Below are 26,493 nucleotides of genomic sequence, written 5' to 3'. Positions count from 1 at the left end.
AGAATTCTTTCAGATTCTTTTTCTGGAATCTGGGCCTTCAAATGCTTGGTGTATTCTGTCTAATGTGCTATTGCCTCTCCCCACTTCTTCTACTGCTCAGGAGGGGTTACTAATCTTAGAAGAGACAGTCCAAAGGAGTAAGACAGGCAGAAACTCTCAATCTCTACCCCCACTACCAGTCAGGTATCTAAAAGCAGCAGTTTTTCTTCTTGGCCTGAAGTCAGGCAAGGCAAGAAGGGGAGGAAAAGGATGGTTGGACCATTCAAGTCCATCTAGGACCATCTGGTCTCTTCTCACCTAATTTTACTTCTCTTCCTGGTTCTGTAATAGGACTAGAGGTCAATGTGAGCCAAAATAGTAACCTCTCATGTCAATGTAAGTTGTAGCTATAAGTAAGGGGACAGCATTGTCTAAGATGATTTATTTCTGACCAACCATTTCAGCCAGAGCACTGGAGAATGCAGATCTGGACCAAAGGCATGCAGGAAAATACAAGCACCATCAATATTCTGTATGGTTTCAAAGGCCATGCTAGGGCCGGAGCCACTTCCGATAACACAGTTTAAAGCAATACACACTCCCCAAGTCTCCCTGGTAATCCAGTTGCCTTGGAAACACAATGATGCTAGGAATGACACACACAGCTAATGGTTGCTGCTTACCCTTATTGAATGAAAAGCTTCACTCATCAGGGTTTTGAAAATTCTGGTCGCTTTTTAATCTTTATCCCTCTGCCTGGTAATTCTATTCTTATGCCAAGAGCCAGCAGCAGCCCCGCGTCCATCCCTAACTGATGCAGAGACTTTTTCTGGTCTTGGATTTTGCTACTCTCTAATTGGCTATTAACTTTTGACCCCAGGCTGCGGTTTGCAGCACACCAGGAGACAAACAAATTAAAAGTGTAGAGCCCATGAACTTTTTCCCTTATCGGTCCCATCCAAAAGCAGACTGAGTTAAGAGCCTGACGTATGTGCAGAAAGCCCTTCTCTTCTCACAAATAATGCTCACTGACTTGTGAACTTGCCAAGGGATAAAGGAATGAAGCGTAGGTATCTTTTCTGTAGCCTCTACCCTCCCCCTCCAATCCCATCCCCAAGACAAACAGGTGTGGTCCACGACCTGACTTTGACACTGAAACACCAAATGTAGAGGGTGAATGTACACTTTCACTATCCCCTCATGGTCAAAATGCACCCCAAATGTGTAAGCCCTCCTTTTTTGCCTCATCCTCAACAGTGTTCATCTGAGCATTGGCTCTGGCTTGACGTTTAACAGGACTAAAGCCTTGGAACCTTGTAGGAACTAAATCCAGGAGTGATGTTCTAAAATTATGAGAAGAAAGCCTAAAGGCAGGAGTGGAGAGAAGGCAGGGATCAGGAGGCAAGGCTGGGCTTTTGGTTGGTGGGTTAGCAAACACATTAAAATGTATCATCCTTTGGCCACCCGCTACACATGTCCCACACTTTGCTTGCACATTTACACTGCTTCCTCTACCACTTTTTCATCATAGTCCTAAACACGGCTGTATGGTTAAGACGTTTGGTTTCTGGAGGTAGATCTCCAGGGGGCAATATACCAGCCTTATCATCCCTTCGTGACTTTGGGCAAGTTTTGTGACTTTGGGCAAGTTACTTAACCTCTCTGGGCTTCAATTTCTTCATTATGTGTAATAGCACCCTGCCTAATGGCATTGTAAGGATTAAATGAGATAATGCATGTAAAACACTTAGAATACAGCCTGACTCTTAGCGTGCCAAAAACGTGGTCTATTACTATTGTTTTTATTATGAAAACAGATGTTGAAAAGGAACCACTAACCTGAACTGCAGTTACACTTGCTCAGGTATGTCTGACTACTCAGCTTCTGAACATTCTGCCCACTGTAGAACCTTCTTTGTCCCCCAGCTACTGCAGCTACACATTTGCCCCTCCCCCTAGAAATCCTCTGTAGCTGAGACCCCCCAGACATCCAGGCTACTTCTAATCCCAACTCAATAACTCCAGCCCCACCTTGAAACAGTGCCACTCTTGTGCAAGGTAGAAAATAAGGAACTACATATTAAAGGATTTCAGAGATGACGTCAATTTTTACTAGGAGAAAAATGTTTCAGCCAAAGTCTTTTTATATGCAGTTATATATTGCATTACACAAGCTATACTGCCTGGGCCGTAGCCATTGCCACATACTTTCTACATTACCCTTTAACCAGAGCGTAGCAATGTACTAAACTTTCTGGATCATTCTCCATTTCTGTTATTCCTGAGTTTGATCCCAGTAGTACTTGATATTAGTAATCTTCATTAAGTTTTCCTTTTAAAAATAGCCTATAACCTTTCATGTGTAATTTGCTATTTTACTTATTTTCTATCTCTTTCCAGAAAGTTACCATTACCTTTTAGCATTTTCAGATGGCCTGTGGACTTATTATTTTTGACCCTCAGAGTCAAGTCAATATGGAAATATTCTTTTAATGAATATCTATTGAGTACTCTATGTCAGAATATTCCATATTATACTGCAGTAACAAACAATGCCCTGCAAACTTAGTGGCTTACTTTAAACAAAGATTTATTTCCTATTCACACTGCATATTAATTGCTAGAAGGCTAGAAGCCTGCTCCATGTCTCTTCACTCTAGGAAGTAAACTGACATATTAGCCATCAACTTGGATGCTGCTGGTCACTGTGACAGAGGGAAGAAGAACTCCTCCAGAGCATTTTACACTGGAGGTTGGATGCTCTCTGTGGGAGTAACATGCAACTTTCACTCAAAACTCTTTGGTCAGAACTATTAACATGGCCATACTCAACTGTTAAAGGGCCAAGAAATGTATTCCTACCATGTGTCCTGAACAGAGAGCTAGAAGCTGGTGAACAGCATTAATGAGTACCATGAGTGCTTACCATATGCCAAACACTGTGTCAGAGATGGGGATACATAAGTGAACAGTACGGATAAGGTCCCTGCTTTCACAGAGCTCACTTCTTTGTGTGTGTATGTGTGTGTGGGAGGGGCATAACTGACACTGAAAATTAACTGCAAATGTGATGAGGGTTATGGAGGGAAGGTACAGGATGCTATGGTGTGTATAACAGTGGAGTTAATCTGGTCTCAGGGGAAAAAGGAGCCCTCCCAACCAACCCTAGGGAATTTACAGTGAGCCTAGATAGAGGAACTGGCTTTATCAGGGTGTGGATGTGTTCTCAACTTGCTCATGCCTGCCAGGTTTTGGCTCCTTGCTGGAGGATCAAACTGAGGAGATTTGAGTTTTCACTCTTGGTGTTAATCCTTACCACTCTGACTCCATTCACATCCAGCAGGGTTGCTTCCACTGTAGTACTAATTTGCTCCCGTGGGCACTGGGCACACATATCATGACAGTGGGTACAGTATGAACTGCAAACCGGAAGATGTGGATCCACTCACAAGCTATATGACCGTGAACAAGTCATTTCACCTCTGAAGCCTCAGTATTTTCATTCATTAAATGAGGATAATAAATAGTCCCTATCAGCCAGTCCAATATCTTCACATTGTCTGACCATGGCCAGGTTCATATGCATAGCCTTTGCATAGAGAATTTCACCTTAGGAGTAGGTTGACTGCCTTAATGGAAATGTCTGCAAGCACCTACCCAAGGGGTTCTCAACAGAGGATGATGCAGCCCCCTAAGAGGCATTTTTAAATGGTGGGGTGTTTTCGGTTGTCATAATGCCTGAAGGGATAAGACTAGAATTTGGGAAGCTGAACACCCTGCTATGTGAAGGATCGTCCCACACAACAAAGAATCCTTCCATCCAAAGTCCCAGTAGTGACCTGTTTGGGAAAATTGTACACCGCATTTTACAGCAATGCGCTAGTGAATGTGGGAGCTGACCTCCTACTATCCTGCTAGGCATGCCTCCCAACTACTTCAGGAAAGGATTCTGCCTGAAATTTCCAAAGCGTCCATGCAGCTCTTAATGACTTGGCTTGAAGATTGTAGTAATCAGGATAAGCTAAGTTTTGCTGAAGAAACAAACAACTTCAAATTTTCAATGGCTTAAAACAACCAAGTTTTATTTCTCACTCACATTACATACACATCAGTTGAAAGGCTGCCCTGTTCTTTAAAATCATTCCAGGTCCCAGTGTAGAAGTAAGCAGATAAACGAACGAGGAAAAGATCAAGTGGAGCTAATTGCCCTCTACAGAATCAGAAGAGTTTGAAGAGGAGCTGAGGAAGCCAACTTTAAATCTGACCTTCACGAACGGCTTCCCTAAGGAGAAGCCTCTTGAGCAGGATGACCCAGACAGAGTAAACAGCAAATGCATGGTCCTTGCGAGACTGAGGAGCAGCAAGGACGCTGGGGTCACAGGAGAGGAATGGGGGGGAGGGAGGAGGGCAGCAAAACATTGGGGTCCAGAGCATAGAGGGCCTTGCAGGCCACCATAAGGACTTGGGCGCTTACTCTGAATGAAATGGGGCCATTGTAGGACTTTAGGCAGAGAAGGGATGTGATCTGACTTGTGTTTTTAAAAGATCACTCTAGTTGCTGTGTGAGACTAGATTGTGGCAGTGGTCCGGGGAAAGCCCTCTTTGCACTCTGCTTACCAGAGAGAGATGAATAGGACATGGTCAGACTTTAGCTCTGCTTCAGTCATGTGAGTGGCTGAGCAGCTGGGAGAAGGCTCTTTTAATACAGAGAGACACCTTTACTTATTTATTTGTCTGTTGTTCTTCTCTTTCTCCAAACTCTTTTATTGGCCCCGGAGTGAAAGAGGACAGGGGAGATGACATCTAACCTTCCCAGAGAAGCCTTAAACATGACTCTCAAGATTGTGGAGCTAGGCAGCAGAGAGGCCACCTGATGTGACCGAGGCTGCAGCTCTGGCCTCTAACTCTGCTCTGCCATGCTTTGCTGTCGGACCCTGGACTAGTTCTTGCCCCTCTGAAAATCCATTTTGTCATCCCGGTCCTGATTGTGGGGTTGAATAAGTTTTGTACTTGGCAGGACAATGCCCTGTGCCATGTCTGTACCACCACTGGTGATTGGGTTTCCTGCTTCTTTTCTCCCAGCCTCAGTATGTTTGGGCAACTTAGGTGCTCCTAGGATCTGGGCCCTGATGGAGCTGAGGCCACCCTAGAGACTATAGCAGCCTGTAGCACCGGATTTTCCGGTAACTCTTCCTCCCAGAGAAGACTGACTTGGAGACCAAAAATAGCTACAGGCTATTAACAAGGCTTAAAATGCTAATTTATAATAATAGCAGGTGATATTTACTGACTGCTCACTGTGTCCCAGACACTGTGTTAAGTGCTCATAAACCAGAGCTTCAATACCAAAATTAATACATGAAATGAAATATAGTGGAAATACCTGGAAGAACAAATTAGAGAAAATTAAATGAAAATGATTGTCCATGAACTGTGTTCCATCCATCTGGAACCATTCATTCTATGATCATTTCCTTGGTGCCAACTCTGGGCAAGGCATCTTGGATATCATCCTTGTACTCACGGCTTCACTGGAAACTTTTAGAAGTTGTGCCCTGGCATGTTGGAGGCAAGTTATTCAGGTTATTCCTGTCTGGCCCTGTGTCCTGGTCACGAACCAGCCTTAGTCTCTCCCAAAGGTCTCTGCCCACTTGCCACCTTCCCAAACTTATTTGCTCCCTAAAATTGGATGATACTAAAATCACCCAGCAAGGCATTGGAAAATCACAGGTGTCCTGCCCTTGCGCACTACTGCTACCCCAGCCATCCATTTCCCTTTAGGGACTGGCAGAGAAAGGTCATACTTCAGTTTTTCCCAAGCATTCAGACATGGGATAGTGCTTCTGGGCAGATTCCTGAGAAGTGGTGCAAATCCTGAGGTCCAGATTAATTTGAAGGGCCCAGGCAGAAAGTGGTAAGGCAGCAGCCATCATTGTGCACAGGAGGATGAGGGGCAGGTGAGGAGCACACTGGTCCGGCTGCAGATGGAAAACAGACCTGCCTGTGACACCGCCCTCTCCCACTGCCACCACAGCCCTCTCCTACTGAAAGAAAGCTTCTTTCAAGGCTCCCCAATCTTCCTTCAAGTTTCGCCACTACGGAGAAAGAGTAGCTGACATTAAAAGTTTCTATGACAGAAAGAACCAGAGCAAGGGAGAAATTAGTAGTTGATGAGTTCAGAGGCTGGAAAGAATAGAAAAGACTGGTTTTAAATAGGTCGTATGTTGAGTGTCAGTGGTGGTTAATGAAGTCGTTTATTGAGCTGCATGCTAATCATCTATGGCCAAGGCCAGCCCATGGCAATGTTTCCCACTGGGAAGGGGCGCTCTGAGCAGCCTCTTGGGGGACAGGATCCCACCTACCAGGGCCCGGGGGCCCTAACTCTCTGTTGAGTCATTCCCAACAGAGGACTTCCCGGGCTTCTTCCCCGGTCCCCACTACCCATAGGACCATGGCTAGTATGGAGAAAGTCTGACCCTATAGTTGCTGCTTCTGAACTACCCCCACTGGGATGGATGCAGTGGAAGATCAGCCCAGATGGGGTAAAGGTAAGAACACCAAACCAGAAGTCTGAAGTGGGGTCAAATTTGATTTCACTCCTGACTGGCTCTGTGGCTTTGGACCAGTCCCTGACCCATATTGAAGCTTTAATGCCTTTACTGGTACAGTAGGAGTGATACATGAGGTGGAATCTGAGGGCCTGCCCATTCTACATCTGGGATGCCAGGACGCTTGGAGTTTGGGGCTTCCTTATCCTCTTTGCCACATGCCACCCACACCCATCCCCAACACAAGAAGGCTCAGATGGACTGGCTTCTAGGCCTTCGCAGATAAAGTCCCCCGAGTGGGTTCCCATCAACCAATCAACAATTCTACAAAGGCCCGAGGGAAAGCATTTAATTCTAGCAAAAGGGGTTTGATCTTTCCATTACTGAGTCCAGGTAATTGCCCCCAAAGGCCTGTAAAAGCTGCTAAAATCATTCTATTACTTTCGGGTGTTTTGCCAACAAGAAAATGAACAAAATTGTTACTTTTGCTCTGCAGGCTCTTTAACTGAAGTTACTCCTCAGCAGAGACAGGATCGGGACTGGGGCCAGCTTGGGAGCCTCATGGGGTTTCACATTTGATGAGGCTTTCGGAATTAGGTGTGGCCATCCCTGTGGCAAGGCACCCATTTTGCCCTACCGGGTAGAGCAGCCACATCCCCACCTGAGTTTGCACGGGCGGTGCCCTGCAGCAGACCAGATTAGAAGCTGAAGATTTAACGTGGGCCCTTTCTTTCCTGGCAGCTGTGCCTCACAGACACCTTGCACTCCAATGTGGCAAACCTGACCCCATCAGCTCACCCCCACTCTTCTGCTCCTCCAGGACTTCCCATCTCAGGAGCGGTGCTTTCTTTCTCTTAGGAGATTCATTGGAGGCATCCTGGGAACCACCTTCCTTCTGACTCTCTTTTGTATTTGGGGAACAAACCCTATCCATTCACTCTCTTTCAGTATGTCTTCAATGTGCCCTCTCTTTTTCAACCCCACTGCCGGCGCTTCAGATCAGACCCTCCTCAACTCTTGCTGAAAGCCTTAGAATAGAACTCTATTTTCTCTGCAAATGATCTTTCTCTAAACTGTCTTTTTCAAAAGACAGGTCTTCGTGATTGTCACAGGACTGCCTACCCCCATGCAGTTCAAACAACTTCCTTGGCTCCAGGGCACATGCTGAATAACACACTTGACAATGTAGCTGTCAGATCTCCGAGGATAGTCCTATCAGGGCTGTTGCCCCTCCTTCCTTCCCACTTCTTTACCCTCAAACACCTCAAAATTCATCCTGCTGCCTGAGCAGACTCTGCTCCATATCACATTTTTCCCTTGCTTACACAGTCCTCTCTGCCTGGAGTACCCTGAGTCTGATCTCCACCCGTCTAAAGAATTGCTTCTCGAAAGACTCAGCTCAAATGCTACCTCCTCCAGGATACCTTGGATTGCAGTTGGATACCTGTTGGATTGCAGTCCCTTTGGTTATTTGGCTACCAGGGTAATTTGTAGCTCAGAGAACCTATCACTAATTTCTATATAATAGCTGATCACAGATCAACCTGTGCCTCCAAATTTCCAACATCAATAGGGCAAGGACCAGGTGTGACCTATGGCCATGTGCCCAGTAGAGCAGCTAATAGACACTCTGCAAATGTCTGTGGCATTGAAGCAAACCAAAATACTCCAGACAAGACCCAAGACCACATCCTTTTACCCTAGGCTGTTTCAACTTGGGACCAGCTCCTGGCATATAAGACTAACAAGTAGGCAGGTGCAGGCTTGGAAGCCACATAATGTGCAGGATAGTTTGCCAAATCTTTGCCCAGTCAGTCTATTTACACAGGTAGTTGGACCCTGCTTACAGATGAAGCTGCAGTGTGGGTAGAGAATTACTCATCCATTCAAGACACAGCCGGGGTTCTTCCAGACCAGAGAGCTGTGCTTGGCAGGGGTACAAATAGCTTCAATTTCCAGATCTTTAACAACTCGGCCTGAGTAATAACTTAGACCTGCCTCACAGCTGCTTGCAGTGAGGGCCCAAAAGCCTCAAGCTTTATGCCTGGGATGAGACTTGTCCTCAGAATTAAACCTAAATCCTCAAAGCTCCAGACAGGGGCCTGATGAATAGGCTAAGCCTTGGGACTCCTTGGGAAAGAGAGAACATTGCTGAGCCTGAGCCGAAGGCCCAACTAAATGAGGCAGAGAAGCCCTGGGTGGGCTTTGGGTCTACTTGTTGCTTCTTGGAGAGCCTGTGGTGGTAGCGTAAAGGTGGCACAGTTCAGATTGCCACATTAAAGGGGACACAGCAAGCACAGCTGGGTCTCAACTTCCTGCTGAGGGTTTTTGGGCCCTTGTTCTTTAAAGAGCAGTGGTATTTTTCAATGTCTATAGGCATCTAGGTGAATTACAAGACAGAAATCAAAGTAAACCATAAGAAAAATATTTCTAGTCCCAGAGACCTGACTTCTGCTCTGCTACTGGGCAAAACTAAAAGACCAAGAGACTCGGGTCATGTCCCTAGCAACTGCTCAGTAATAACTGAGAGACTGAAGAATGCATGCTCACTCCCACGAAGGCAGAATTAAATCCATCCTATTAGATGGCCTGTAGTATCCTCTATATGTTCAAAATCAAATTCATCTTCTCCTTCCAAACTTTCTGCTCCACAGTCTCCCTCATATCAGAGAATGACAACATTCAACCAGTTATTAAAGCTAGTAACTTCTGATTCCAGTATGACTCCTCACTCATCCTCCTATTTTTCATCTATCCCATCATCAGTTACTTTTGATTCTACCTCCCAAATCCCTCTCTAATATATCAGCTTCTCCTTTACTTCACCATTACCACCCTAGTCCAAGCAGACATCAACTCTGGATTAAACTATAGCATTATCCTCCCTAACTGGCCTTATTGCCTTTATTCTTATTCCATAAAACCCATTCTCCCCTCAGGAGCCTGTGTGAAATTTCTAAAGCACACACTTATCACTCCCCCGCTTAACACACTTCATGGGCTCTGCAGGGCCCTGAAGTCCTAAATTCTGGCCATGACCTACAAAACAGTCTTACACAGGGTTGCCTAAAAAAACATACCTTAAGGCGAAGTTTGCATCCTAAGATTTTATTTAGAATTTCAGTCACAGGACAGCAGGAGTGAAGGAAAAAGTAAACTGAGGTAAGAAAGGAGTGAAAGCAAATAGCAAGTGGTAAATTATGGAGCTGGCCAGAGTTTCAAAAGAAATTTGGTTGGTTGTTCAGTCACATTGGACACCCATGGACAGGTGGAATGGAATGGAACCACCTTGCCTCAAAACAGTCCACCCTATCTTCCGTTGCTTATTGTTGAAAATCCAACTCAGAAGTTATTACCTCACCTGTAATTCCAAGTGGTGTTATCTGGCCCCTCAGGCATCTCTCACTTATGGAAGTGAGATCCCATGTTCAATGAGGCAGTTCCTCTGAGTCTAGAATCTTCTACTGGGTCCAGTTGTATCAGGCCTTGGTAGCACCACAGTGGACTCAATGGAGATATAATGGAATCTAGCCCTTACCCTGGAAGAGGGGGTGACTGAAACAGCTGGCAATTCTAGGTGATATGGCAATAGCAGTGGCAAATGGGGCTTTTCATTAAGAAAATGACTTTGTGTCTTGAAGGCATGTGGGGCTGAGTAAAGCTAGGGTGGCAAATAGCTTGAATCTAAAACAGAGAGCCCGATTAGACCAGCTTCATCTGGCAACATGCTCCTTTCTTTCTGCAATTCAGCCACACTGAACTTCTATAATCCTCTAGAATGGTATTGTTCAAATATATATGTGGCTACTTCAATGTAAATTTAATTTTAAATGAAATTTTAATTTTACATAAAATTGAGACTCCACTTCTGGCCAGGATAATGTAGCAAGGACTGGATTTATCCTCCTGCTTGAGAAACAAAAATATGTGAAGCAACAGTTTTCAAAGTACTGTACATCACCCAACAAAGGACAGAGATTCCACAGAAAACAGGAAACAAATGTGCTGAGCACTATGATTGTCCCAGCTTACTGCCTTGGAAGAGTTCTCAAGCTGTGATGCAAGGAGGGGGAACCCAGGCAGAGCCTGACAGTATCCCTGAGTTGAGGAGACAGAGCTGAGTCTGGGAGGACAATGGCACTCGAGTTCAAATGCAGAATATTGGAGAGGAGAGAGATGTATAGAGAAAGAACTCCAGAGATCTGCAGAGAATCCCCCTCAAGTATTCAGCTGAGTACTGATCAGCACATGCATGTGAGGAAACTATTCAAGGCTGGGGAAAGCAAGGATGAGAGTGAAGAACACAGCACTCACACAGAAACTGGCATAGGACTTGCTCCCATAAGTCAACTGGACACACTCATAATTCAGCTAGCATTGGGGAGGGTACACAGTAAAGTGTTGCTTCAGGACTGAGCGATTATTAGCTCTAGACTGAACAATGCCTCACTCCCAGAAAGTAAATATTAAAAGTAAGACCCCAAAGAATAAAACTGTTTCTAATTAACTTGACTGCATCCTGGAATAAAGCTCAAGAACATTTATAGGAATACAAAAATATCTAGCACCTGACAAGGTAAAATTCAAAATATCTAGTTCCAAACAAACATTAGCAGGCATACAATAAGCCAGGAAAATATAAACAACAACAAATAAATCAATCAGTTGAAACAAAGCCATAACTGACACAGATGTCAGAATTAGCAGACAAGAACATTAAAACAATGGTTATAATTGTGTTCCATGTGGTAAAAAAAAAGTAAGTAGAGACATAGAGATATAAAAAGACACAAATCAAACATCTACAGAAGAAAACTACAGTGTATGAGATTTTAAAAATTTACTGGATGAGATTAACAGAAGATTAGATATTGCAGAAAAAATATAAGTGACCTCAAAGACACAGCAACAGAAACCATCTAAAATGGAAAGTTGAGAGAAAAGTGATTTTTTTAAAATAGCAGAGCATCACTGAGCTATAGAACATCTTCCAGTGGCCTAATGAACATATCACTAAAATCTCTGAAAAAGAGGGGGCAGAAAAATTGTGTAATACAATAATGGTCAATTTTTTTTCAAATTTGATGAAAACCATAAACCAAAAAATCATAACAAACACCAACCACAAGAAACATGAAGAACACTACACTACATTTGTCTACACATCATAGACAAATTCTGAAAACCAGTGATAATGAGAAAATCTTGAAAGGAGACAGAAAAAAGAGACATGTATCAATTTACATTCCCACCAACAGTGCAGGAGGGTTCCCTTTTCTCCACACCCTCTCCAGCATTTATTGTTTGTAGATTTTTTGATGATGGCCATTCTGACCGGTGTGAGGTGATACCTCATTGTAGTTTTGATTTGCATTTCTCTAATGATTAGTGATGTTGAGCATCCTTTCATGTGTTTGTTGGTAATCTGTATACCTTCTTTGGAGAAATGTCTATTTAGTTCTTCGGCCCATTTTTTGATTGGGTTGTTTGTTTTTTTGACATTGAGTTGCATGAGCCACTTGTAAATTTTGGAGATTAATCCTTTGTCAGTTGCTTCATTTGCAAATATTTTCTCCCATTCTGAGGGTTGTCTTTTGGTCTTGTTTATGGTTTCCTTTGCTGTGCAAAAGCTTTGAAGTTTCATTAGGTCCCATTTGTTTATTTTTGTTTTTATTTCCATTTCTCTTTTTCTCAGAAAGGATCTTGCTGTGATTTATGTCATAGAGTGTTCTGCCTATGTTTTCCTCTAAGAGTTTTATAGTGTCTGGTCTTACATTTAGGTCTTTAATCCATTTTGAGTTTATTTTTGTGTATGGTGTTAGAGAGTATTCTAATTTCTTTCTTTTACATGTAGCTGTGCAGTTTTCCCAGCACCATTTATTGAAGAGGCTGTCTTTTCTCCATTGTAAACTAAAAATAGAATTACCATACGACCCAGCAATCCCACTACTGGGCATATACCCTGAGAAAACCATAATTCAAAAAGACACATGCACCCCAATGTTCATTGCAACACTATTTACAATAGCCAGGACATGGAAGCAACCTAAATGTCCATCGACAGACGAATGGATAAAGAAGACGTGGCACATATATACAATGGAATATTACTCAGCCATAAAAAGAAACGAAATTGAGTTATTTGTAGTGAGGTGGATGGACCTAGAGTCTGTCATACAGAGTGAAGTAAGTCAGAAAGAGAAAAACAAATACCGTATGCTAACACACATATGTGGAATCTAAAAAAAAAAAAAGGTTCTGAAGAACCTAAGGGCAGGACAGGAATAAAGACACAGATGTAGAGAATGGACTTGAGGACACGGGGAAGGGGAAGGGTAAGCTGGGACGAAGTGAGAGAGTGGCATGGACATATATGCACTACCAAGTGTAAAATAGATAGCTAGTGGGAAGCAGCTGCATAGCACAGGGAGATCAACTCTGTGCTTTGTGACCACCTAGAGGGGTGGGATAGAGAGGGTGGGAGGGAGATGCAAGAGGGAGGAGATATGGGGATATATGTATATGTATAGCTGATTCACTTTGCTATAAAGCAGAAACTAACACACCATTGTAAAGCAATTATACTCCAATAAAGATGTTAAAAAAAAAGCATTGAAAGAAAAATAAAACTGTCAACCTAAAGCTCCATATCCAGGAAATGTAGCAGTCAAAAATAAAATGATATAAAAGCTTTTTCAGGCATACAAAAGGTGAAAGATATCACCACCAGGAGATCCTCCCTACAAGCTGTTACAGAAAGGAAACAGAAAGATGGAAAATGATAACAGATAGAAATGTGACTATAAATGATGGAGAGCGCCAAAAATGGTGACTGTGTGGGTAAATATATGTGATTCTTTTTCTTATTATTTAAAACTTTTTGAAATAATCACAGCTTAAGCGAAAATAATAAAGTAATGTGTAATTTATAATATATGTAGAAGTAAAATGTGTGTCAATAATAGCAAAAAGACTGGGAAGGGGCAAATGGAAGTATACTTGTAAGGCTCTTATACTATCTGTGAAATGATATGGTATTCCTTGAAGGTGGACTACAATAAGTTAAAGATGTTTACTAGAAACCCTAAACGACCACTAAAATAACAAAACAAAAGTTATAGCTAAGAAATCAAAAAGTAAATAAAATAGAATTATAAAAATATACAGTTTTTTCAAAAGAAGGAAGAAAAAAAGGACAATGGGATCAAAAAACATATGGGACAAATGGAAAACAAACATCAAGGTGATAGATTTAAACCCAACCATATCAATGATCCCATTAAGTGCAATGGTTCAAATTGACAAAAAGCAGAGATTCTTAGACTGTATAAAGAGGCAAGACCCAATTCTATGCTGCCTACAGGAAAGACATTTTAAATACAAAGACACAAATAGCTAAAAAGTAAAAAGATGGAAAAGATAAACCATACTAACACTATTAAAAAGAAAGCTGAAGTGGCTATATTAATGTCAGACAAGGTAAATTTCAGAGTAAAGAATATTACCAGGGATAAATAAGGTCATTTAATAATGATCAAGAGGTCAATTCATCAAGAGACTATAAAATTCATAACATTTATGTAATTCATAACTGATCTTCGAAACATAAAAAAAAGACAGAATTGCAAGAGAAAAGGACACATGTACAATTACATTCAGAAATGTTGATACCTTGCTCGCAATAAACAGAAAATCAGTTAAGGATACAGAAGAATTGAACAACACTATCAACCAATGTGACCTAATCGACATTTATAGAACACTTTACACACAACAGTGGAATACAGATCTTGCTTTAAGATCTGGAACAAAATAAGAAGTCCACTTTCATCACTTCTACTTAAGAGTGTACTAGAGACTCTAGCCAGCACAGTAAGCCCCTCCTCAAAAAAAAAAAAAAGAAAAAGAAAGAGAAATAGAAGCATATAGGTTGAAAAAGAAAAAAACTTTTTATTTACAAATGACATCAATGTCTACATAGAAAATCTGACTGAATCTAAAAAACAATTTCTAAAACTATATGACTTTGGTAAACGTTGTAGTCAGAATAACAGTCCCCTAGGGATGCCCAAGTCCCAATCCTTGGAACCTGTGGATATATAATACCTTATGTGGCAAAAAGGACTTGGTGGATGTGATTAAGTTAAAGATCGTGAGATGGAAATATTATTCTGGATTATCTGGGTGGGCCCAATATAATAACAAGAGTACTTATAATAAGGAGCAGAAGGGGCAGAGTCAGAGAGAGAGAGAGAGGAAGAGGTTGGCAGATGCTATACTGGTAGCTTTGAAGTAGAAAAATGGGGCTATGAACAAAGGAAAGCAGGCATCCTCTGGAAGGTGGAAAAGAAAAAGAACAAAGCCCTGAGGACACCTTGATTTTAGCCCACTGAGACTGATTTTGGACTTCTAATCTTCAGAATATCTTCAGAATTGTGAGATGAATAAATTTGTGTTGTTTTAAGCTACGGAGTTTGTGAGAATTTATTACAGCAGTCATAGGAAATGAATACAGCAAGTTTGCAGGATAAGATCAATATACAAAAATCAATTGCAGATCTATATACTGTCAATAAAGAAGTTGAAATAAGAAAACAATTACACTTATAATAGCTTCATAACTATGAAACAGAAATGTCTGACCAAAAAAGCAAAACAAAACCCATAAAACACTTATACACTGAAATTCACGAAACATTGCTGAGAAAATGAAAAAAAATATAACAAAGTAAATAGAGAAATATACTGTGTTGCTGGGTCAGAAGACTCGATATTGTTAAAATGTTAACTCCCCATATTTTTATATGGATTCAATGCAATTCCAAATAAAAATCATAAACAGAATGTTTTGTAGAAATATGAAATCTAATGTTAAAATTAACCTGGAAATACATACAACTTTGAATAGCCAAAAGAACTCTGAAAAGGGAACAGGGGCTGACATGGGTTCCTTGAGAAGAAAATGTTATTTACAGTTGTTGGGGCCCCCTAAGTGGGACTTACATCAGTGGATGCACACAGGTTGACAATGCCTCCAACACGTCCCCTTGGATTGTCAGTATGCCTTAGAGTCCCCAGTTCAGTTTCAATTAGCACTCTCAGTCCTTTTTCTACTCCACAGCCATGTTAACCTATAGGGTGGCCTGTGTTAAGCACCCTTTGAAGGATAGCAGGAGAGGAGGACAGGTTCTCCAAGGCTGCTGTGGTTTGTGCTATGATTATTTAAAAGTAAAACTCTTCAAGAACCAGCTTTTCAGAAGAACAGCATACATCTTACTTCTGAGGAAATGGCAGAAAAGGCCCTTTGGGAAGTGTCCCCCATTTCCCTAGCATACTATCCAAAGGAACAAACAGAGAGTGGGATATACGCGTGGGAGGAGGCATGTGTTATCCTACTCTGCCCTTTCAGATATATTGCCAATTTAGTTTCCGCCTGTGTAACTATATCTGCATAGCTTGAGAAGGGCTGGATTGATTGCCACACAATTTAAGGAAAGTTTGGAAGATATATGACTTAAGTTGTAGGCCCCATAGAATGCATGAAAATCACTTTGGGGTGGTCATCAGGACAGAGCATCTAGTGATTCAAAGAGACTTTGCACAAAGACATCCGTGAATGTCCCCAAATATGATCCCCCAGGGGAAAATCCCTAGGGTGGAAATTTCGTCTTATTATAAGTGATGATTTTCTGCCCAGCCATGGTGTGGCTCTACCCCCAGTGATGGATGAATGAGTCTGAGTGACACCAGGATGGCCAAGAGGTCCATACCTAACAACTACAGGGCCACTTGTTGGTCATGTGCTATCTGTCCTGGAGAGCCCTCTGCTCCTCTGCTCCTGACCTCAGTCTTGCTATGACAGCATCATTATCCCAACTTGAAAAATAATTCCTCTGCAAAAAGAACCCTCAAACCTAGATTAGGCTGAGCCCAAAAAAGGGCAGGGTCAAAAGGGCTGGGGTCCAGATTAGCCTGGCTTCAAGTCTCACTTATATTTTTATATCTGGTTTGTGAGACTGACCTGGCCTGGAACCCTCACTGTGGCAGGCAGAAATAACTGGCTGGCTTGTCAGTTTCCTAGAGTCCAGCCCAACATCTGACACAGAGCAGTTTCACTCTTTAATGAGTGAATAAGTTGCGGTTTCCTCATCTGTACAATAGCATAATGATTCCTGAGATGCCTACCTCACAGAGCTGTTATGTTCTGATGTCTGTGCAGTAGTAATACTGAAGAAAAGGTGTCCTCATAATTGTAATTTTTACACCCACTGCGCCCAATATAAAGCCTTTATCAACACTGAGCACAGAATAGTCATTTAATGAATTCTTGTTACTACACATCCACTAGATAGGCTACTAAAAACCTATTAAAAAGACTGATAATAACAACTGTTGGCAAGAATGGGAAGCAACTGGATTCCACATATATTGCTGGTGGCAACCTAAAATGATACAAACACTTTGGAAAACAGTTTGACAGATTCTTATACAGTTAAATATAGAGTTGCCATATGACCTAGCAATTCCACTCCTAGGTATTTACAAAAATGAAGTAAAAACTTACGTCCACACAAAGACTTGTACTAAAATGTTCATAATAGCATTTTTCATATTTGCCCCAGACTGGAAAAATCCAATGTCGATCAACAGCTGAATGGGTAAGCAAAATGTGGTACAATGGAATAAAAAGAATGAACCCTGATATGCCCTATAATTTGGATGGGCCTCAAAAATATTATGCTGCATGAAAGAGGTCAGACAAAAATATAATCTGCATGATTCCATTTATATGAAACTCTAGAAGAGACAAACCTTAAACTATAGTAATAGAAATCAGATTATTGAGTACATCTAGGGATGAGGTATTGAATGGGAAGGAGCAGAGAGAAGGGGATAAAGAACATGCTCCATATTTTGAGCTGGGTTATAGTTATACATATTTATTAATATGTAGACATTCATTTACATAGATAAACATTCAGATAATGTTTGTATATTTTACTGCATGTGAGCTATACCTCAATAAATTTTTTTTTATAAATTCTTTTTTTTTTAATTTATTTATTTTTATTTATTTTTGTGGCTGTGTTGGGTCTCCGCCTCTGCGCGAGGGCCCTCTCCAGTTGCGGCAAGCGGGGGCCACTCTTCATCGCGGTGCGCGGGCCTTTCATCATCGCGGCCTCTCTTGTTGCGGAGCACAGGCTCCAGACGCGCAGGCTCAGTAGTTGTGGCTCACGGGCCCAGTCGCTCCGCGGCACGTGGGATCTTCCCAGACCAGGGCTCGAACCCATGTCCCCTGCATTGGCAGGCGGATTCTTAACCACTGCGCCACCAGGGAAGCCCCCTCAATAATTTTTTATAAATAAATTCAGAGTAAAATGCCTGTTCCCAAGTGAATCCAGGGAAATGTGCAGTGCAACAAACACAGTTTTATTAAGTGTTTACTATGTGCCAGGCAGTATTTCAAGTGTTTTACATAAACTAACTCAATTTAATTTTCACAACCTTATGAGTAAGGTACCATTGTCAACCCTGTATTACATGTGCAGAAACTGAGGCTTGTGGATGTTAAGTCATCTGGCCAGCGTCACAAAGCTAATAAGCAGTCTAGTGGAGATTTGAACCTAGATCTGTGTGGCATCAAAGCTCTTAAGCACAAAAAAATTTTTGATTTCTAAAAACTGTTTCTGGGCTATGAGGATGAGTTAGTTCTAACAGGGTGAGTACTCCAGAGGAGGTAGGCCAGAGGGCTGAGGGTCCCAGAAGGCTTTAGGAAATGGGATGAGGAGGAAGGGACTTGATCACTGGCTGCCAGTCCTGACAGGGCAGTACTGGGGAAAAGGTCTAGGCTTGTTCTAACTGGTTCTAGTGAGCAGAGCTCAGGCCAGGAGGTAGATTTCAGCTCAGTCAAATCAAGAGCTAATGGCTGAGTGCCTCCCACTAGAATAGGATGCTTGTGATGGTGAGCAACCTGTCACTGCAGGTCAACCATCTGATAGAGACTTTGGGAAGTCCCATACTTGGAGACTTCCCACGGCCTGGTGGGTGCGTGATTAAGAAACAGGTCAGTGTTCAAATCCAGACTTTGCTCCTTCTCCCTGGGTAAACTTTGGCAAAAATATAGTTGTTGTTTTTTTTTTGAGGCCAGAAAATGACCTGATGCTGTCATTGTCTGGACTAGATGATATTCGAAGAGCATGCAAGTCTAAAACTCAGTAACTCTGCAACAAAGCTAAGGCCGATCACTTTAAAAGGATACTGGAAGACTTTCTGGAATTTAAGCAGCTTTGACTTTGTCTTCAGGGTACACTCTCAGCAGGCCAAGGCACAGTCACATTTTCATTTGTACAAGCTCACCCTGGCTGCCACGTGGAAAGTAGACTAAAAGGGGAATCATGGAGGCAGGGAGACTGGTTCAGAGGCTGTTAGTTGCCCAGATATGTGTTAATAGGGATTCATTTACTGGGGATGGGGAGGAAAGACAGCCAGCCAGAATGGTGACTGCACCTGGAATGGTGAAGGTGTTTCCCCCATTGACATGTACGAAGGCCCAGAACATCCCAATAGGCGCTGAAGAACCAGACTGGGGTTCCAGGCTTCTTCCTTGCATCAGCATGCCAAGAAGTCAGCCAGAGATGATGGAGTAGGAACACAAGCGGAAGTGACAGGCCTCCATCTGCAGGGCCCTGCATTACCCACTGAGGCTTTAATCATAATCAATTGATTCTAAATGGCTGCCAACCCATCTGTTCTGTTCAGGGCCACAAGCTTCCAATACAAACCTGAAGGCTCTGCAGTGCCGATCTCTCCAGCATCGCTAGTACACTCAGGGGCAAATGAAAGAGAGGTGGGCTGACTCCAAGCAGCCTCAGGCTGGGGTGAAATTCAGGGAAACAGCACAGACCCCTAAACATTTCTATGGACACGAGGCTTTACAATTTATGGAGCAGGATCACATCTATTACCCTGAGGGTCTGTACAAGCACTTCTTCCACTCTACTTCAGGAGCTAGGGTTCCAGGCCTTGACTGGGTCCTGAGTTAGATTAGCACAGGTGGGCCTGCACTCTTCTATCTATGTGGAGTCTACATTAGTAGGCACATTCTGGATGCTGGGCACTCAGGAGGCTCAACCTGCCCTCCAGGAATGCCCAACCAACCAGTGGGATAGATTTAATGCTGAAGATGCTTTTGTCCATCTCCACTTGAGTGCCTATGATCCCTGGGACCCCTTTCCCCAGGCATGACTCTGCCCTGTACCTGGCACCACTGCTCCCCTCTTAGAGGCTCCTTCTCTGCTGCCAGGCCAGCCTGGATGCCACAGGATGAGGTCTGTTTTTCTAGACACTTTAGTTGTCCCATGTATTACATCTTTTGACAATATTTGATACAGACAGAAAAATAAGAGAACATTTTAGAGCGTAACGGTGAAACAAACACGGATCCACTAACCACCCAAAATGAGAACAAGAACATTCCCAACAGCATTGCAACCATCTGGGTGTTCCTTCCCTAGCTCACCCCAACCTCCCTTCCCATTAACAGTGACCATGGTTCCAAACTTTGGGTTTATCAGGCCCCTGTCTTTTATTTTCCAAGTTTTGAAATATATGTTATGTACCCCTGCAGAATCTATTGTTTATTTTTACTTGACTACTTTCTAAAAATGGTATCATACTCAATATTATATACCATATTCATAGAATAAAGGACAAAAACCACATGATCTTAGTAAATACCAGAAAAACTGTTTGACAAAACCTAACATCCTTTCCTATTAAAAACATACAGCAAACTAGGAATATAAGGAAACTTCCTCAACCTGATAAAGGGTTCTATGAAAACAAAAACAAAAACACAGCTAATATCATACATAATACTGAAAAACTGAAAAATTTCCCCCTAAGATCAGGAACAAAATAAGGATATTCCCTCTCACCACTTCTATTCAACATTGTACTGGAAGTTCTAGCCAGGCCAATTAAGAAAAAAATGAAATAAAAGGCATTCAGATTAAAAAGGAAGAAGTAAAACTATATTCTTATACACAGAAAATTCTAAAAACCACAAAAATACTATTTGAGCTAACAAATGTATTCAGAAAAATTGCAGGATACAAGATCAACAAGTACACAAACATTAGTTGCATTTCTATACAATAGGAATGACCAACCCCAAAACAAAATTAAGAAAACAATAGCATCACAAAGAATTGAAAACTTAGAAATAAATTTAACAAAAGAAGGATAAAATTTAAGCTCTGAAAACTAGAAAACATGCATCTAGGTGAGGGTAGTGTAGGTAGAGATAAGTGCACAGGACTGAGATAAATTTTGACATTTTTTTCACCATTTTTTGGGTGGTAAAATATGTATAACATAAAACTTGTCATTTTTTTTTACTATTTTTAAGTATACAGTTCAGTGGCGTTAATTATATTTACAATGTTGTGAACACATTACCACTATTTCCAAAACTTTTTCATCACCCCAGACAGAAACTCCGTAACCATTAAGCAATATTCTCCCATTCTTCCCTCATTCCAGCCCCTGGTAACTTCTAATCTAATTTCTATCTCTATGAATTTGTCTAGTGTAGGTACCTCATAGAAGTGAAATCATATAATATGTGTCCATTTTTGTCTGACTATTTTACTTAGCATAATGTTTTCAAGTTTTATTGTAGCATATGTAAGAAATTTCATTTATTTTTATGACCGAATAATTTTCCATTATATATATATACCACATTTTACTTATCCATTCATCTGTTGATGGATGCTTGAGTTATTTACATGTTATGGCTACTGTGAATAATCCTGTCATGAACATTGGGCAAGTACAAGTAGCTGAGTTTTTTTTTTTTCAGTTCTTTTGGATATATACGTAGGAGTGGAATTTCTGGGTCATGTGCTAATTCTATAGTTAGCTTTTTGAGAAACTGCCAAAATGTTTTATATAGAGGCTGCACCAAATTGCATTCCCACCAGCAGAGCACCAGTGTTCCAACTTCTCCACATCCTCACCAACACTTGTTATTTTCCTTTTTTAAAAAAATTATAGACATCCTAGTAGATGTGAAGTGATATCTCACTGAAGCTTTGATTTGCATTGCCTTAATAACTAAAGATGTTGAACATCTTTTCATGTGCTTATTACCCTTTGCATATATACTTTGAAGAAATGTCTATTCAAGTCCTTTGCTCATTTTTTGTGAGTTTATGTCTTTTTGTTGTTGAATTGTAAGTGTACTTTGAATATAATAAATATAAAACCCTTATCAGATGTATAATTCACAAATATTTTCTATCATCCTGTACACTGCCGCTTCATTTTCATAATAATGTACATTGATGCATAAAAGTTTATTTTAATTTTAATGACGTGCAATTTATCTATTTTTGTTGTTGTTGTTGCTTGTGCTTTTTGTGTCACATCTAAGTATCCATTGCCAACTCTGAGATCATGAAGATTTACCCCCATGTTTTCTTCTAAGACTTTTATGATTTAGCTCTTATATTTAGGTCATTGATCCATTTTGAGTTAATTTTTGTTCAAGGTGTGATATAGGGGATGGACCTAGAGACTGTCATACAGAGTGAAGTAAGGCAGAAAGAGAAAACAAATATCGTATATTAACGCATATATGTGGAATCTGAAAAAAATTGGTATAGACGATCTTATTTACAAAGGAGTCCAAATTTTTTCCTTTGCCCATGGAAATCCAGTTGCCTCTGTACCACCTGTTGAAGACACTATTCTTTCCCCCATTAAGTGAACTTGGCACCCTTGACAAAAATCAGTTGGCCATTGACGTGTGGGCTTAATTCTGGACCTCAGTTCTATTTCATTGGTCTGTATCTCTACCCTTATGCCAGTACCACACTATTTTGATTACTGCTGCTTTGCAGTAAGGTTTGAAATTGGGGAAGTGTAAGTCCTTCAATTTTGTTCTTCTTTTTCAAGATCGTTTTGACTATTTGGGGCACCTTGTAATTCCAAACATGAAGTTGAAAGTCCAGCTTTTCTATTTCTTGAAAAAAAAAAGCTGCTGCAATTTTGATAAATATTGTGTTAGATCTGTAGGTCACTTTAAGAGTATTGACATCCCAACAATATTAAGTCTTCTTACCCATTAAGATGGGATGCCTTTCTATTTATTTAGGTTTTCTTTAATTTCTTTTGACAGTGTTTTGCATTTTCAGCATACAAGTATTTCACCTCCTTCGTTAAATTACTTTATAGATGCTATTTTTAATGAGATTGTTTTCTTAATTTCCTTTTTGAATTGTTCATCACTGGTATATAGAGACACAACTGGTTTCTGTGTGTTGATTTTGTACCCTAAAACTTTGCTGAATTTCTTTATTAGCTCTAGTAGCTTTCTTATAGATTCTTTAACATTTTTATGTCAACTGTGAATAGAAATAGTATTACTTCTTCCTTTCCAATTTGGATGCCTTTTATTTCTTTTTCTTGACTAATTTCCCTGGCTAGAACTTGAAAAAAGTCTAAAGAAGTACTATTTGATAGTCAAGTAGTGATGTCAAGTTGACATTGGAGTTTAGAGTAGAGGTCAGTTTTGGAGATATGATTTTGGGAGCCCTAAGCATACAGAAAATATTGAAAGCTGTAAGAATGGGTAAGATTGCCAAGGGGTAGAGCATAGAGAGAGAAGGGAAGGGAAGGAAAGGGAAAGAGAGGCGAGGGGAGGGGATGGGAGAGGAGGGGAGGGGAGAGGCGAGAAAAGGCGCCATTTGTCTGATTACTACAGGTTTGTCAACATTCACGGCCTACCAGGCCCCTCAATATCACACTGTTTTGTTTCTCTTACTAGCTTGTGACCTTAGGTGAGTTCACTTCACTTCTCTGACTCTGTTAGCTCATCTGTAAAATGGGAAAATAAAAATTGTTCCACCTTAGTTCCAAGGAATATGTTTAGCTTTCAGACAAAGACACAGCTTTACCAACCCCTTGGGATAGGAACAGAATGTCACCCCAGAGGGTTCCTGGTGTTGCTACAGTCTTAGGAGAGCATGGCTCAGCAAGACTACAAATGGAGCAAATGGGACGTGGAATTCTCATTTACTGATCTGTCCTTGAAATGCTGTGCCACCCTCCTACACACCCTAAAACCTGTCATTTGAAAGACAGACTACATCAGTCCAAAAACATGGAGTAGGCACTTGAACATCACAAAGGGCAGCATGTTCCAGCATAAGTGGAACACTTCATCATTTGCAGTCAGCATCCTCAAAGAGCCACAGTTGTGAAGTCAGTGTGACTGCCTGAGAATGGAGCTACCATGCTGCTCTTTCCCCCACTGAGCCATCAGGAAGTGGACCCTGGAGCCAGAAGTGGCAGGAGGTGGAATGTACTCAAGGCCAGTCTGGAAGAGTATCAGGTCCAGTGATCTGCAGAGATACTGACAAGGTCACTTTAACCATCACAACAGAATACCATTCCTCTTTCAGAAAAAGGCCAGAAATTTCTTTTTGTAGAGAAGTTACTCCAAGGCAGCTTGGATTTCTCTAAATGAGCTCATACCTAGGCTCTGCACCATATTTCTTCAACATCTAGGGTCACTCACATCAAGACAAGGTAATTAAACCACATGCTTCAAGTGGCAAGCATGCTCATTGTCACCTGCTCTAGGTCCCCAAAGGATCTAGATTGTTGATCAAGATGATATTAGTGATGATAATGGGACAATACTACTTCTGACAATAGCTCCTATTTTAAGCAGTCTACCTTGTTTCAGGCATTTTGTGAAGTATATCTCAAATTTTCAATATAACCCTATGAAGGAGGTACTATTATTATCTCCTTTTTAGAAATAAGGATACTAAAGATCAGAGAAGTGATTTTCCTAAGGTCCACATCTAGTGGCATAATTGGGCCTTGGATCACCTGATTCCAAAGTCTAGATTCCTTCCACTATTCCTCACTGCCTCCCCTCCCTCTTCCTCTGATCTGCTGGATCTTCCATCTCCCCAGGCCAAGTCCCTTCCTCCAAGCCTGTTTGTGCTATGAGAACAGAAGGAGAGAAATTAGGAATAAACTTCACCTCATTGCTGGGTATCCTGCAGTCCAAGGCCCAAGCCCAAGTGCCGTGATGAGCTTCCAGATAGTGCCCAGTGACCTTGGGGACATCCTTGGCAGAACTTGCAGCACACCTTGATATGGGCACTGGTGGTAGCTGAAACTCTGTGCCCTCTCTGAAATTCTGAGGATTTTAAACTGAATAAAAACCGTGTTTTGAAAAGGGTAGTCTTCATTAGAATGTTAGTCAGTCAATCCTCAATGCTTACGAAAGAAAGATCCTGAAATTGAAGAAGGCATTCCCTCTCTCCCTATAACAGTCTTGTCTTTCAATTGTTAATTGGAGAAGACAACATGTTACTAACCTGGGAGCAGTGAGGCTCTAGCATCTGGGCAGTGCTCTGGCCAGCCCTGGGGAAACCATTAGTAAAATAGATCCTGACCTGGACTAAAGATGCTGAGGAGCCCTGCTGGGCTGGAAGGCTCTCATCTCCAACCTGTAGGGGCATGATGAGGCCTCTGAGGTTCTCCAATCCCCACTCCTCAGAGTGCTTAAGCCTCCTCCCTTCTTTCTGGGCTTGGGGTTGGAGAGGGTAAGAGTAATGTGATCTGTGGTCAAGAGACATGAAGTCAGAGGCTGGGGGGGCCATGTATTGGATCTCTCCTCCTGTATTAGTATTGCTATCACCAGTACATGTGTCCAGCTCCTTTGAAAGACTGAGAGAGCCTTGCAACTCACTGATTACTCATTGCAACATCAGAGTGCTCAGCACCAGACCCGGCACAAAGTAAGATCCTCATAAATACTTATTGGCTTGAATGCTTTGAATAGAGTTTGGGGGCTGGCACACATTCTCGGTTCCCCACAGGACCACTGAGCTTTGGCTCAGAGGAAAAGGAAGTATTCACTCTTCCTGAGTTGGCTACCGGTTGCTGCCATTTCACTGACTGCAGTCCCCAGCATGTAGGCAAGGAGCCTGCCTGCTGTCTAAGTTTTCCAGACTGCTTTCTTGGTTGGTGGGCCTCAGACTCCACAGGCCCAACACTGTTCCCCAAATCCAGGCAGGTGTGCCCTGTCACAAGGATTTGGGCCAGGGTCCCAGTGAAAGGTATCTGCAATTTGGGAAAATGGTCTCCAGGGAGCGAGGGATTGGGCAAGTGAGGGGAAGGGAAATAGTGGGGAGGGAGGGATCACAGGGAAAAGAGGCAAGAGAAAAAGAAAGGATGGTTCTTTGAGATCTGAGAGCTGTGAAAATCAAATTCAAGACAAAGTGCCCAGCCCTGAGATTTTCCAACTTGATTTAGCTGCAGAATTCTTACTCTGTGAATGGAGGGCTCAGAATGTAGAACAGATACAAGTGGAATGTGACATCCAGCTCCCTGCCTGCTTGAGCTCCTTCTTCCTTCTCTTACCCTCCCCCACACAAGCCCCACCCTTGGCAGCCCCTAGGACTCCTGTTTAAGACTTTCTGACCCAGGTCAAGGTGGGAAAACTGAGGTTCAGAAAGGTGTAGAAATTTCCTCCCAGTCATCTCCACAAGGCAGAGACAAAAAGGGGCAAGAGGGTACTGCGGGTTCACAAGTATAATGCACTGAATCCTGGGAGGTCCTGACAGTGGCCTTGCTACTGTGGCTTCATTCAGGACTGCCCTGTACAGGATGAGCACCCCAGCCCCAGCCTCTATCCCAAAGGAGTACAGTTCAATTCAAAGATCAGTTGGACATGTACCATGAGGATGTCCCAAGGCATTTCTTGAAGACTGGGAGCCACATCCAAGTCAGAAGCTCAGCAGCCTTGCCCAGGTTTGGGAAAAGTTTGTGTTTGACTTTGTTTTTATTTTCTTTTTGTTTTTTATTGAAGTATAGTTGATTTATAATGTCATGTTAGTTTCAGGTGTCCAGCACAGTGACTCAGTTTTATATATAT

The 26,493-nt window shown here is 41.9% G+C and overlaps 2 long non-coding RNA genes across 2 annotated transcripts in view; one reads left to right on the top strand and one right to left on the bottom strand.

Moving 5' to 3' along the window:
* LOC309620123 overlaps positions 1-26,493 on the top strand; it is a 424,602-nt gene that overhangs the window by 6,876 nt on the left and 391,233 nt on the right. The window lies entirely within an intron of this gene.
* Positions 3,639-26,493, bottom strand: LOC309620131. The gene is made up of 2 exons (XR_014239435.1): positions 13,693-26,493; positions 3,639-7,076 (listed from the first exon to the last, which is right to left on the bottom strand). It is a non-coding gene; the product is annotated as an uncharacterized lncRNA (long non-coding RNA).

The sequence above is a fragment of the Balaenoptera borealis genome, assembly GCF_965194805.1.
Source record: "Balaenoptera borealis genome assembly, chromosome: X".
Lineage (NCBI taxonomy): Eukaryota > Metazoa > Chordata > Mammalia > Artiodactyla > Balaenopteridae > Balaenoptera > Balaenoptera borealis.
The sequence above is the reverse complement of the archived record's forward strand: the minus strand, read 5'-3'. Positions and strand labels throughout refer to the sequence as shown.